Source organism: Scyliorhinus canicula, chromosome 4 (assembly GCF_902713615.1).
Source record: "Scyliorhinus canicula chromosome 4, sScyCan1.1, whole genome shotgun sequence".
Classification (NCBI taxonomy): Eukaryota; Metazoa; Chordata; class Chondrichthyes; order Carcharhiniformes; family Scyliorhinidae; genus Scyliorhinus; species Scyliorhinus canicula.
In genome coordinates, this window is record NC_052149.1 from 93,306,791 (window position 1) to 93,319,377 (window position 12,587).

The following is a 12,587-nucleotide window of genomic DNA, read 5'->3' on the forward strand; positions in this document are numbered from 1 at the left end:
TCGACGAGGAGGAAATGCGAGGAAGGCTTGGGGTTCGAAATAGGGTGAGGATTCTGGAGCGAAGCACTGCACAGGGTCAATTCCACCTCCACATGCACAAGGCTCAAACTAAAGCAACTAAAAGTGGTACATAGAGCCCACTTAATAAGAACGCGAATAAGTGGGTTCTTTCAGGAGGTGGAGGACAGATGCGAACGGTACCAAGGAGGCCCAACCAACCACACCCACATGTTCTGGTCTTGCCCCAGACTTGCTGGGTACTGGACAGCCTTCTTCAAGGCAATGTCCAAAGTGGTTGGGATTAGGGTGGAGACATGTCCGAGTGCGGCAGTCTTCAGGGTATCAGACCAGCCAGATCTCTTCATGGGGAGGAGGTACACGCCCTTGCTTTTGCCTCCCTGATCGCCCACCGTAGAATCCTGCTCGGCTGGCGGTCAGCAGCAGACTGGCTGTCCGACCTATCGGAAAGGGGCTAGCAGAGAAGGGGAGAGGGAGGGTGGGGGGGGGGGGGGGGGGGCGGTGTTGGGGGGAGAACAATAGAGTTGAGCCAGATGGGGTAAAGATAAGGGAACACAAACAGGGGAAGAGCACAGGGGAAGACAACGGCCACAAGAACGACAGCAAGGCGAGAGAGAAAGTAAGGAAAAACGGGGAGAAGGAACGAACAATGGCCGAGGCAACTGCACCAAGAAATGTAAATAGCATCAGAGGCACCTCCCGAGTGCCCGCTCCACCTTGTTTTGATGTTTTGCAAAAAGAAAAAAAAATAGAAGGGGGGGGAAGACCCCCGTTTCCTGTTACGTGTTTCCTACTTCCTTTGTGTTTTGTTTTGTGTATATATTTGTACTTATATCATATACAAAACCCAATAAAAACATTTTTTCTAAATAGTAACGGCAACCATGCATCACTAAACCAGTCAGATGTGAAGTGTCAAGCAATGGAAGGAACGGATGAAACCACAACCAAAAAACCAGTCCAACCTCCAGCCAATAACAAGAGCTAGACCAACCAGATCCTGCCACTCTCCCAACAGAATGGCGAACAAGATATGGGAGGTTTACAGGACCTCCAGACCACCTAATCCTTTAACTTCAAGGACTTTTGAATAGTGGAGATGGTATAGTGAGAATATTGCTAATATTAATACAATAATAACAACAATGTTGGAATAGCACTAAGACTTTAACAATAAGATCAATGCACAAAACTTATGGACACAATGCAAGATTGAAGTAAACTAAATGAACTTTATATCCATGGGATAAAGACTTGGGGAAGGTGTAGTATGGTCTGGTACACATGTGGTTAATGTGGGACTGAGTACAGTACCAGCCACAGAGTGATGTAGGGAGGCACATTACCCAGAACAAGGGTTAGTCTAGAGATGGACAGCGATGGGTAAAGACCCAGGATGGAGTCATCTCCATACCTGTACCCTCTACTGTGCATATGTACACAGTTATGAATAGTTGAAAAAGTTTTGCTGTTAATATACTCAGGACTGTAGAGCCTACTCCGTGATGCCAAAGCAGGATTCTTCAGGTACAGCGAACTTCCACAGAATATAAACATCACAACTACTGCCAGGATACTGGGCAATGGGCATTTATCTGCATGATGTGCTGAATATGGTCACACACCAGATGAATACTCAGGGAGTTGAACTTTTTGCGATTGCAGTAGGTTTTTAAATTTACATATGGCATGCACAATGTGATATGTACACAGCCAATGGTATCCTGCACCATGAGGAAACCTAGTCAAAGCGGACCCCAACACCACATCCTTCCCTTCACAAGAGAGAATACAATAACAGCCCCTTCCTGTCTATATTCAGACTGTCAGTTATCTCCCTTATCCAACAGTGGAGAGCGATCAATGAGAAGTGGGAGGTGTCGTCTGCTCCAGCCTGGAAGGAGTTCAATGAAAAGATGTTCATCACCATAGTCACTGCTAGCTCTCACAATGCCAACCTCACCTTAATCTGAAGATGCAGATCTGCTTGCTGGTGAAACAGAGATGTCACACACGCACTTCCTCACTGAGATTAGGAGAATTACTCTTGGAAGACATTTGGTAAATATAGCCTTCTACTGAGTGCTCTTCTCCTCTTACGTAGAGCAGCTTGTCCTCCGCTGTCACCTCTGATTGTTCTCCCTGACATGCTGAAGGCCCAGGAGCAGGTTCACAAGGAGGTCCTCCGCCTTCCCCGCCCCTCTCCGCACCGGGTGCCCGTAGATCAGGAGTGTGGGGCTTAAGTGTAAACAAAGCTTCAGCAAAAGATTGGTTAGAAAACTAAAAAGGGAGTGCAGCCTAAAACATGTAACATAGACATGGTCCACAGACTCCACAAGGCTGCAAAAATAGCAGGCTTCTTGGGAGTCCGTGAAATAGTTCAACCGGTCATTGTACAGCACATCTGTATGCAACATCCTCCACCCCAGGTCCCCAAGATTGAGGGGGAGGACTCCTCCATAGAGGGACCTCCAGTAGAGACCTCCCTTGCCGGATGGCAACAAGACACGCCGTGACATGTCAGGATGACGGATGAGGGTAAGGAGGTGAACGGTGTGCAGCAGCAACCCTTACAGGAAACCCCCTCCGTGCAGTGCGAAAAGGCACAGAGGGCATTTCTGCGAGGTGGCTAGGATTGTGGGGCATCAACTCCAAGGGAGGTTTCGGGGTCTGGGGCCAATGTGGAATTCCGTCCGGGCAGGGGTTCTTCCAGACGGGATACCACCGCACGCCTGCACGTCCTCCAAACCACGAGTACCATCGGGTCCAAGCACAACCGTTTTGAGGTCGCAGATGGCATTGGCTGCTAGCTGGACGCTCACCGCCGCACTTTGTGCTAAGTCATGGTCACCCCAGCAGCCACAGCTCGCTCCTCTGCCAGCCACTCGAAATGGCATTGGTGGAGGTCCGGATTCCTGAGCAGCGGCTCCCTGACGACAGCATCTACTCGTGATGGGGGGAGCTGTGGCACGAGGCAACCATGTTCCAGACTTTGAGCAGGTCCTGGTCAAAGACGGGCAGCGCCTGCAGAGGGTAATGAAGACCCTGCAGATCTATGAACAGGAGTTGCACGTCATAATTCAGGCCCTGCACCTGGCTGAAGAAATGCGTCGCCAGGGCCATTGTGGAGGGGCCTCAACGTAAAGGTATTGCTGCAGGGTCTGAAGGTCGCCACCTGGGTGCGAAGGCACACCAGCGCCTGGCTACCCTCCCTAAGCGGGAGGTTCAGAACCTCAGCAGCGACCCAGTGCAGTCTCTTGTCCCAGAAGCACTCTACAAGCATTCTCTTGATCTTCGTGACAAAGTCAGGGGGAGGGGTCAAAGTGACCAGCCGGTACCACAACATGGTGGCTATCAACTGGTTTATGACGAGAACTCGACGCCTGTAAGACAGCACTCAGCAGTCTTGTCCAGCGTCTCAAGCGAGCGGTGACCTTGATCTCCAGCTCCTGCCAGTTAGCCAGCCAGGATTTCTCAGCCGGGCAAAGATGGACTCCCAAGTAGAGGAAGCGGGTCCTGCTCCAGGTGAAAGGCCTGAGCTCCTCTGGGAGGGGGTCCATCTGCCACAGACCGACCAGGAGTCCAAAACATTTGGCCCAGTTGATCCTAGCAGAGGACGCGCCGGAGTACACAGCCTGGCACTCTCACATCCTCCGCAGGTCAGCAGGGTCGGTGAACATGAGGAGCACGTCATCAGCGTAAGCCAAGAGGACCACCCCCATGCCCAGATGGCGCAGAAGCAGTCCTGACAGCCTCCTCCGCAGGAGGCGCAGGAATGGCTCCACGCAAATAGAATAAAGTTGACCAGACAAAGGGCAGCCCTGACATACTCCTCTCTCAAAGCGAAGGGCCACGGTCAGGGACCCGTTAACCAAAATGAGACACCCCGTGGCAGTGTACAGAAGTCTGATCCAGGCGACAAATTGGGTCTCGAACCCGAATGCTTGCAGAGTCCCGAATAAATATTTGTGATCCACCCTGTCGAACGCCTTCTCCTGATTAAGGAAAAGGAAGGTTCTCGACATACCAGCCCTCTGGAAATTATGGACTAGAACCCGGACCAGATGGGTGTTGTTGTAGATCGTGTGGCCCAGGACCATGTAGGATTGGCCAGGGTGGATCATGTTGTCCAGCACGGTGCGAAGGCGCAAACACGTCGCCTTGGCGAAAATTTTGTAATCCGTGCTGAGGAGGGAGACCGGACGCCAGTTTTTAAGATGGCGGGGATGACCCCTCTTTGGCAGCAAGGTAATGGTGGCTCTGCGCCATGAGAGGGGCATCTCCCCGGTCACGATACTTTCCCTCAGGACCCCCGCATAGTCACTCCCCAGGACATCCCAGAACGCCCTGAAGAACTCCCAGCTTCCCCAGGCTTATAGGGATATCAAGCCTCCCGGTGTCCTCTGGACCAATCTGAGGTCCTCCCACAAAACTCTGCAAGCAATCTCGCTGGACGGATCCGGAGAGAAGAGGGCTCTGTGGAAGCTTCAAATGTGGGCCCGAACCTCCTCCGGATCTGAGACGAGGGACCCGTTGTCAGCCAGCAGCGTAAGGAACTGCTGACCGATCTTGCGCCTTTTTTCCAGCGAGTAGAAGAAGGGGGAGCTGTGGTCCGTGTCTGTGAGGGTCTGGATCCGCGACCTCATATACGCGCACCGGGACCCAACAAGTTGCAGGTCCTGCAGCGCACCCTTCTGTCTGTTCACCAGCTGCAGGGTTGGGTCCTCATCGGGCTGACCGAGACGTGACTCCAGGTCGAGCATATCCTTTTCCAACTGCTCGACCCTGGATTTCCGTCTCTTTGTCGACCCCTTCGCATACTCCTGACAGAAGGTACTGTTAAGGTAAAAATTGTACATGGAGAAGTTAAAATTAAGGGTTGTACATGGAGAAGTTAAAATTAAGGGTTGTACATGGAGAAGTTAAAATTAAGGGTCCCTCTGTTTTAATTATGATTGCAATAATGTAATTGGGATTCTGCGAAGATCTGGTGCAGCTTGCACTAATGTGATTGGAAAATTCTGAAAAGTGTTGATACCGAAGTGCAACAAACTAACCGTTTCCTGTTGAGACACCTGTATTCTTGTAACTGAAAACAAGGAGTTGTGGACATCAATTAGCCAATGTTTTCAGAGGAATGTGATTGGAAGATAATTGTTGCTAGGTGGACCTAATTGGTCATGTATGTAACCCCTTCAAGCTAATGAGGAACATGTATAAAAAAGGCTAACTGCGGCTGTGAAATTAAAAAGGTGACTGCGAGCGCTGTGGAGTGCCGGCTCATCTCCCAAAAGGTTTTGCCAATAAATGGACTTGACTCAACTCTTTGGTGTGGACAGGTTATTAACCACTTCAGCCCGCATGTCAGTCTTGCCCACGTCCCACCATAGCCTCAAGGAGGGGAAGCCTCCCCGCTTCCTTCTCCAGCTGGTCCAGAAGTGACGAAACGAGCTCAGGAACCGCTCGTCCTCCAGTAGCAGGTTGTTGAAATACCTGTACGCGGACCGCGATTGAGCGCGAGATAGGGCGAGCCCCGCCCACACCAGTCAGTGGTCCAAGCACGGCACCTGCTGCACAGAGGCTGTCGGGACACAGGGCAGGTATGCCATCGAAATGTAGAGGCGGTCGATTCCGGACGCTCCAACCCCAGGCCTCACAAAAGTGAAGACGCTGGAGTCAGGATGGAGAGCCACCAGACGTCCACCAAAGAACCCACCAGGTTCCTTAACTTCACCAGCACACGAGAGCTGCAGTGGCTACCGAGGCGGTCCTTTGTCCTGAGGGTGCAATTAAAATTCCCCCCTCCTCCCCCAGAGACAATGCACTCACCCGTGGCGATGGTGCCAAGGTGAGTGGACGCTTGTTCGAAGAAAGTCGTCTGTTGCTGGCCAGCCTGGGGAGCATAGACATTCCCAAAGTGAAGTACCTCGACCCCCTCACGGACCGTCAGGTGCAGCAACCAGCCTGGCACTGGCTCCTTGACCCCCAAGATCTCCAGAGAAAATGTGGGGCCAACAAGATAGCCACCTCACCTAAACATGAGGTTAGTTGACTCATGTAGACCCGCCCTCGCCACTCCAGGAGCCACGTGGCTTTGTCTCCCGGAGCGGTGTGGGTTCCTTGCAGGAAGCAAGCCACATACTTCCCGTCCCAGAGGACCGAGAGGTTCTGGAACCAGCGTCCGGCGAGGAATGATTTCTGCCAGCGCTGCTCCGTGGCGCCTGCGTCTCCCGCCTCTTTAACCTAGGCGTGGGAAGATCTGATGAGCAGCATTCTGACCGACCACCGATCAAGGGCTAGCTGCACTCGGTTTCGGCGACCACAATTTGCAGGCAGAAAATCCCGGAATTCCCCTCGGGGCACAAGGGAGTCCACCGCCTCGTTGCAGATGGACCCAAAATCATCCGCCATGCCCCCCACCCCTGTCCTCATCCAGGCAGTCGCCGCCTGGGACCGAGTCCTCTGTCACATTGAGTGTGGCGGATGGCACGGTCCCACCAACCAGCCCTGGATCTGCCTTGATCCCACCTCCCGGATCATCGCCAGATGGGTTCCTCTCGGGGTATCAGGCCAGAGGGAGGTCGCGGCTCAGAGCCCCACCCCCCCCCCCCCCACCCCCCCCGTCCTCTTGCGACGCCGGGCCACCGGATAGACCCGGGTACAGTTCCGCAAAAAGCTCCGGGGTCGAGATGGGGACACCCAACGTCGGAGGCTGGGATGGGAGGGGGGGGGGGGGAGCTCACCTCACCACCACGGCTCAATAACCCTGAGGTCAGGGAGCCGCCACAGCCCTCCGGTGTTGTGAAAAGGATCGCCTCTGGGGTGCAAAATGGCACCGGGCAGAACGAGCCCTCGGGGGTCTCGCTTGCACCCGGCCCTGAGGCGTCCTGCTCGGGGGTTGCGACAGCTCAGAGGTCGAAAGATAATGGACTCTATCTAATGTGTTCCGGGGGCACGGTGTAATGTTGAGGGGCAGGGGTTAGGGTGCCACCATCTCCGCACGATGATGTCATGATGATTCTCTCCCCCCCCCCCCCCCCCCCCTCCAAGGGGTGCTGCCGCTTGCGGGGTGTGGCCTGTGTCAAAGAAACCTCCAACCTCGCATTGCCCCTCCTTCGTGCGAATGCACACTTAAATGGTGATGGTGGGGTGAGCGTAGTACTTTACGCCCAGCTTTCGGGTCAGCAACCGGAAGGGTGTCGGGGCTGCAGGAGAGGTGGAGGCCAAAGAGGCCACCACCCCCGCATAGTTAGCTCTGGTCGGCAACGCCACTGGCGAAGGTGGAGTGGCCATTAGGACTAGTGCCACACTCACCCGAATGTGGGCTTTGTTGAGTTGGAATTTAATTGACGAAATAGTTAGTGGGAAGGGGGTGGTGTTAGTGGAAGAGCGAGGTGGAATGATGTACTCTCCCCCTAGAAAGGTGATCAGGGGAGTGAGGCAAGGAAGGGGAGAGAGAACAAGAGACACAGTGGGGGGAGGTCAGCCACACATGAAGGTGGGCACCGTAGATGGAATGGTGCCGAGGTGAGAGACTCCTGAGACTCCACCCAATGGAACCAATCTCCTCCCTGCTGGTGTATGGGGTCTTCAGCCCGGGAGGGGCCCAGCAACCACTCGATACCCTGTCCCAGAACAAGTTCACCAGATGGAATGAGGAAGGCCTGACAGTTGGGAGAACTGGGCAGGGCCGGGCCCTCAGCCTGGGAGGGGCCCTGCAAACAAAGCTCCAGTCCAAAGGAGCTTTACTCCCACCATGTTTTTATAGCCACCTTCCTGTTGTTATTTTTCCTTCCCTTCGCTCTCTCTCACCCTCCTTCCTTCCTCTCTCCTTCCTGCAGGTAACTCAGCAACAACCAGCATTGGAAACAGCACTCAGCAAGAGACAGAGAGCAGCTGCAGCCATTCAAGATGGATTGACCATATCTTTTCATTAAAACAGTAAAAAATATATACAAGACCAAACAGTAGCATTGTGGATAGCACAATTGCTTCACAGCTCCAGGGTCCCAGGTTCGATTCCGGCTTGGGTCACTGTCTGTGCGGAGTCTGCACATCCTCCCCGTGTGTGCGTGGGTTTCCTCCGGGTGCTCCGGTTTCCTCCCACAGTCCAAAGATGTGCAGGTTAGGTGGATTGGCCATGATAAATTGCCCTTAGTATCCAAAATTGCCCTTAGTGTTGGGTGGGGTTACTGGGTTATGGGGATAGGGTGGAGGTGTTGACCTTGGGTAGGGTGCTCTTTCCAAAAGCCGGTGCAGACTCGATGGGCTGAATGGCCTCCTTCTGCACTTTCAATTCTATGTAATTCTATGTAAAAACACTAATTTTGTGTTGGAGAAACAGGGACCAATGTACAGGGAGGGGAGTGGATATGCTAAATTGCTCCTTAATTGAAAAAAAATGAATTCATACTCTAAATTTTTGAATTTAAATCTGTCTCAAGGACATTCCATCAGATGGAACAAAACAATCCAAACGTTTCCACGTTAATGATGTTGAAACATCTGGAAGGTTGTGTGCAAATTTGGTCATACAAACTTCTAAAACGTGTGTTGGGGAAAAAAACATAGAAAGAACCTGCTTTGGAGATGCAGTTGTATTTGTGAAGAAAGGGGCTGAGATTTGAACCGATCGCAGTGGTTAGCACTGCTGTCTCACGGCGCTGAGGTCCCAGGTTCGATCCCGGCTCTGGGTCACTGTCTGTGTGGAGTTTGCACATTCTCCCCGTGTTTGCGTGGGTTTCACCCCCACAACCCAAAGATCTGCAGGGTAGGTGGATTGGCCATGCTAAATTGCCCCTTAATTGGAAAACATTAATTGGGTACTCTAAATTTATTTAAAAAAAAGATTTGAACTGATCGCTGAAAGAAACGGATAAGAATGAAAGCGAGAGGCAGGATTATTTGAAGTACTGTGAGTGCAAAACACGAGTTCAAGCATTAAATTAAGAAGCTTTGAGCAAGGCCCATGATTAAAAAGATCCCTCGCTTCATTACAATAGACCTGCCAATAAAGTAACTAAAGCTCCAACAGTTGACACCTTTGAACAAAGGGCTAGAATAACATCTAGCTAGGCTTGGATGAGGAGTCTGAAGGATGAGTGCAGATAGGTGGCATGGTGGCACACTGGTTAGCACTGCTGCCTCACATCACCAGGGACCCGAGTTCAATTCCGGCCTTGGGTGACTGTCTGTGTGGCGTCTGCACGTTCTCCCTGTGTCTGCGTGGGTTTCCTCCGGGTGCTCCGGTTTCCTCCCACAGTCCAAAGATGTGCGGGTTAGGTAGATGGGCCATGATAAATTGATCCTTAGTGTCACAACGCTTTGCAGGATATGGCAGGGGAATGGGCTTAGGGAACGTGCTCTTTCGGAGGATCTTTGTAGACTCGATGGGCCAAATGGCCTTCTTCTGCACTATAGGGATTCTATGGATGATATTGTCTCCTGTACCTGTACCTGTCACAAAGACAGCTGATCAACAATGTCAAATGTGATCTCTCAGGCTAGGTATATGTATGGGAGTTTTAGCTGACTTTGTATAGCTGCAATACCTTTCTCCAGAAGACTAAAAGGATTGAATAGAACCAAAGAAAAGCTTTGTGAAGGAAGTAGACTTGAATAATCATGTCCTGCACTTTATTTTTTTAATCTGCAAAGTAATCAGAGTCGGGGAGGGAGGGTGTTCTATTACTGTCAGAGCTAATCACAGCTATGAATACATCAGAGATTCCAATCATTTGAAGAGACTATGGCAAATACACCACAGACAACAGCAAAAAATATAAACACTACTCATTCCATCAGCTTATCTATGGAGCAATTATCCATTTCCTGAAGCATAACAACATTCCTTTCCACACAACAATATTTTCCAAGAATAATTTGGGATAATGTCACATTTTCCATGATATTGAATGCGTCCTACATTTTATTTTTTCCTTCAAGGGATGTGGGCATCTCTAGCGATTGCCCTTCCCTAATTGCCCTTGAGAAAGTAGTGGGGAACTGCCTAAAGTGTTAAATTTGGATAGATTTGCAAAATACTCCAGGAAACCTATTTCCCTCACAACTAAATGGCTGGTGGGTATTTATATCTGGAGCAAAACTTTTATGTCATATGTGATGTATACGGCTGTAAAACTGGATCCATTCTGTTAACTGTCTGCCAGTCATTGAGTTTTCGAAATATTTCTTTGCATTCTAGCTGGGAACTTGCAATTAATGTGGAACGTTTAGCTTAGGTTGCAGTGTGAAATGGGAGGGTATCAATTCCAGAAAAGGTGGCAAATGATATGTGTAGGATTGAGTTCTACTGTTTATTCCTAAAGACTGATCATTATTTCGAGGAGCAACTTGGAAGAGAGAGAGAGCATAGAAGGACTGGGTAGGATGTCCCAACGATTACACACATGAATCACGCAATGACTCCCTTGGCTCACAAATTGGCTCCCTTGGCTCTCTGTAGAAAGCATCCTATCTGGCTGCATCACACCCTGGTATGGCAACTGCTGGGCCCAGGACCGCAAGGAACTTCAGAGAGTCGTGAACACCGCCCAGTCCAGAACCTGCCTCCCATCCACTGACTCCATTTACACCTCCTGCTGCCTGGGGAAAGCGGACAGCATAATCAAAGACCCCTCCCACTCGGCTTACTCACTTTTCCAACTTCTTCCATCGGGCAGGAGATACAAAAGTCTGAGAACACGCACAAACAGACTCAGAAACAGCTTGTTCCCCGCTGTTACCAGACTCCTAAATGACCCTCTTATGGACTGACCTCATTAACACTACACCCTGTATGCTTCATCCGATGCTGGTGCTTATGTAGTTACATTGTATACTTTGTGTTACCCTAAAATGTATTTTCTTTTGTTCCCTTTTCTTCCCATGTACTTAATGGTCTGTTGAGCTGCTCGCAGATAAATACTTTATACTGTACCTTGGTACACACGTGACAATAAACAAATCCAATCCAAATCTAATCCAATGATTGGGATCACCAAGCAACACATTTAAAAATCCACTTTTGTCAAGAAATCTCTAGAACCTGTGTGTTTTCTTTAGCTGATAAACCCATACTGCAGCGAGGAGCCAAATGAGTAAACAAACTGAAAAAAAATGAATTGATGACTAAAACAGTGATGAAAATATTAAAGCACCCTCAATAAAGTCTCACATTCTGAATTCAGTTCTCTGCCCATATTCTCTGGTGCATGAACTGAGAGAAGCTCACTGAAGTAATGTCAGTGTAATTGTAAATGATATATACACTGGACATAAACAGAAAAGGCTGGAAAATCTCCGTGGGTCTGACAGCATCTGTGGAGAGAGAATAAAGCTAACGTTTTGAGTTTGGATGACTCTTCATCAGAGCTGACGCACAGTTTTTCCGGCATTTTCTGTTTTTGTTTCATTTTCCAGTATCCGGAGTATTTTGCTTTTATCTATACATTGGAAACATCGTTCCCAGGACCTGTCAATATCTCAGCTACACATTGCATCATAAACAGCTTCAATTAGTTTACTCCCATAAATGGTGCCATTTGATAGGTGGTGGTTTTGAAGCACTAACTGGGAAAAATCATCTTTGAAAAAGGTTGATCAAATGGATAATGTCCACACTATTGCTTCATAGCAAGTCAGTCAAAGGAGGCATTTGTCAGGACGAGAAGGCTGGGATGGCTACCCGGTGGAATTCTATAACAGGTTTTCAGAGATATTGAGCCCACTGCTGGTGAGGACATTTAATGAAGCAAGAGAGAAGGGAGTCCTCCCCCTCAATGTCACAGGCCTCGATTTAATTGATCCTGAAACGGGAGAAGGAACCGGAGCAATGCGGGTTATACAGGCCAATTTCTCTACTGAATGTAGACGCCAAACAGCTGGCTAAGATACTGGCCACAAGGATAGAGAATTGTGCCCCAGGGGCGATGGGGAAGACCATATGGGATTTGTAAAGAGCAGGCAATTCAAGCCAATGTTTGAAGGCTTTTAAATGTCATTATGATGCCCTCAGAAGGAGGGGAGATGGACGGATACGGAGAAGGCTTTTGATCGGGTGGAGTGGGATTACCTGTGGAAGACGTTGGGAAGGTTTGGGTTTGGTGAGGGCTTCACTGACTTGGTGCGGTTGCTCTACAAGGCTCGAGTGTGCGTAGGAACTGGCTGAGGTCAGGGTACTTTAAACTCCACTGAGGGACGAGGCAAGGGTGCCCCCTCTCCCCGCTACTGTTTGCTCTGGCCATAGAGTCATTGGCCATGGCGTTAAGAGCCTCAAGGAACTGGAAAGGATGGTTCGGGGGCGGGGGGGGGGGGGGGGGGGGGGGGGGGGGGGGGCGAGCACCGGGTCTCGCTTTACGTAGATGACCCGCTCTTGTATATTTCAGACGCGCTGGAGGGGATCGGGGAAGTTATGCGGATCCTTGAGGAATTTGGTAATTTTTCGGGATTTGGGGAAAAGCGAGATGTTTGCGATCCAGGCAAGAGGGCAGGAGAAGAGAATGGGAGAGCTGCCGTTTAGAATGGTAGGAAGGAGTTTTCGATATCTGGGAATCCAGATGGCCCGGGAA